The sequence below is a fragment of the Grammomys surdaster genome, unplaced genomic scaffold (genome assembly GCF_004785775.1).
Source record: "Grammomys surdaster isolate TR1022 unplaced genomic scaffold, NIH_TR_1.0 126091, whole genome shotgun sequence".
Taxonomy (NCBI): domain Eukaryota; kingdom Metazoa; phylum Chordata; class Mammalia; order Rodentia; family Muridae; genus Grammomys; species Grammomys surdaster.
Genome location: NW_021620899.1, coordinates 280,277 through 282,810, shown reverse-complemented (window position 1 = coordinate 282,810; position 2,534 = coordinate 280,277).

The window sequence follows — 2,534 nt, the reverse complement described above, 5'->3', positions numbered from 1 at the left end:
GTAACTCTTTGCTTGATACTCTGAAAAACTATAGACTATTTTTTCATGTAAGCAACTTTTTTTGGTGGGCATTTTATTTTTCTTTTAGCACTTTAAATATAATGGCTAAATGCCTTTTTATTAATCATTTTATTTGCTTACATTTTAAATGATATTCCCCTTCCCGGTTACCCCTCCCACAACCCCCTCTCCCATCTCATCCCTCTTCCTCCTCATGCCCTTTGCCTCTATGAGGGTGCTCCTCCACCCACTCACCCACTTCTGCATCCCCCTACACTGGGGCATCGAGCCGTCACAGGACCTCCTCTTGCAATGATGTCAGATAAGACCATCCTCTGCTATATATGAAGCTGGAGCCAAGGGGTCCTCCATGTGTACTCTTTGGTTGGTGGTTTAGTCTCTGGGGGCTCTGGGTTGTCCAGTGAGCTAATATTGTTCTTCATATGGGGTTGCAAATCCCCTTCAGTTCCTTCAGTCCTTCCCCTCGCTCTTCCATTGGGCTAGTTCCTCAGGCTCAGTTTGATGGTTGGCTGTATCTGCATCTGTCTTGGTCAAGTGCTAGTAGAACCTCTCAGTGGACAGCTATAACAGGCTCCTGTCAGCAAGCGCTTCCTGGCATCAGCAATAGTATAGAGGTTTGGTGTCTCCAGATGGAATGGATCCCTAGATTGGGTGGACTCTGGATGGCCTTTCCTTCAGTCTCTGTTCCAGTTTTGGTCCCTGTCTTTCCTTTGGATAGGAACATTTCTGGGTTAAAATTTTTGAGATGAGTGGGGCGGGCATCCCTCAACTGGGGACCATGCCTACCCTCTGGATATGATCTCAACAGGTTCTCTCTCCCCTTTTTTAGCTATTTCAGCTAAAGTCATCCCCATTGATTCCTGGGAGCTTCTCATTTCCCTGGCTTCTGGGACTTTCTCGTGGCTACCCCCAGTTATCCACCCTCCTACTGCTACATATTTCTATTCGATTTCATGACCCACTGTACTTCTCTCCCTTCCAATACCTGATCCTGCCCCCCCTTTTTTCCCTGCCCCACTTCTCTCCCTCTCAGTTGCCTACTTCTCTCTACTTTCTGTGATTATTTTATTCCCCTTCTACATAGAACTGAAGCATCCAAACTTTGGTCTTCCTTACCCTTAAGCTCCATATGGTCTGTTGGTTATATCGTGGATATTCTGAGCTTTTGGGCTAATATTCACTTATCAGTGAGTACATACCATGTGTGTTCTTTTGTGTCTGGGTTGCCTCACTCAGGATGATAGTTCCGTCCATTTGCCTGCAAATTTCATGAAATTATCCAGAGAACCAAATGATCCTATTTTAAAAGATGAGAAAAGTACTAAACAAAGAACTCTCAACTGAGGAATCTCAAATGGCTGAGAAACAAAGAAATGTTCAACATCCTTAATCATCAGGGAAATGCAAATCAAAACAACCCTGAGATTCCACCTCATACCAATCAGAATGGCTATGGCCAAGACCAAAAATTCAGTTGACAGCAGATGCTAGTGAGGATGTGGAGAAAGAGGAACTCTTCCTCCATTGTTGGTGGGATTGCAAGCTGGTAAAACCACTTTGGAAATCAATTTGGTGGTTCAACAGAAAATAGAAAATAGTTTCACCTGAATACCCAGTTGGGCATATACTCAAAAGATGCTCCAACATATAACAAGGACACAAGCTCCACTATGTTCATAGCAGCCTTATTTATAATAGCCAGGAGCTGGAAAGAACCCAGCTATCTCTCAACAGAAGAATGGATTCAGAAAATGTGGTACATTTACACAATGGAGTACTACCCAGCTACTAAAAACAATGACTTTGTGAGCAGCTTTTTATTCCCTAAAGCAATCTCTTGCTTTAACCTGTGTTTTAAAATGATAAGTATCCTAGTGGGCATTAAGAGGTACCTCATTTGGAATTTGCCTTTGCCACATAATTAATGAATGACACTGAGCAGTTCTTCATGTACTATTCATATGTCTTCTTTGGAGAAATTAATATATTATGTAGAAATAGACAATATATTATATAATAAATGCTATTATATAATATAAATATACTGTATATTTATATATAATATTCTTATCATTGCTCATTTTACAATTTTTATTTTATTATCACTAATAGAACTTTAGGTACATACCCTGGCTATGAGTTCATTGTCAGACACAAGGTTTTCACATGCTTCCTCTTGTGGGTTATTTTCACTTTCTTGATCATTTTCTTTGATGCAAATAAAGTACTTGAATTTGATACTCTTTCAAACATTTACCTATTTTTCCCCTTGTCAACATATTATCTAACTGAAGACCATGAAATTCACTTCTCTCTTTTTTTCCAAAATTTATTTGTATCATCTTAGCTTTTAGATTTAGACTTGTAGTCTCTTAGGAGTCTGTCTGTCTGTCTGTCTGTCTGATTTTCTCTCTCTTGCTCTCTCCCTCTCCCTCTCCCTTCTCCTCTCCCCCACCACTCTCGTGTGTGTGTGTGTGTGTGTGTGTGTGTGTGTAGCTATCCTGATATTTTCC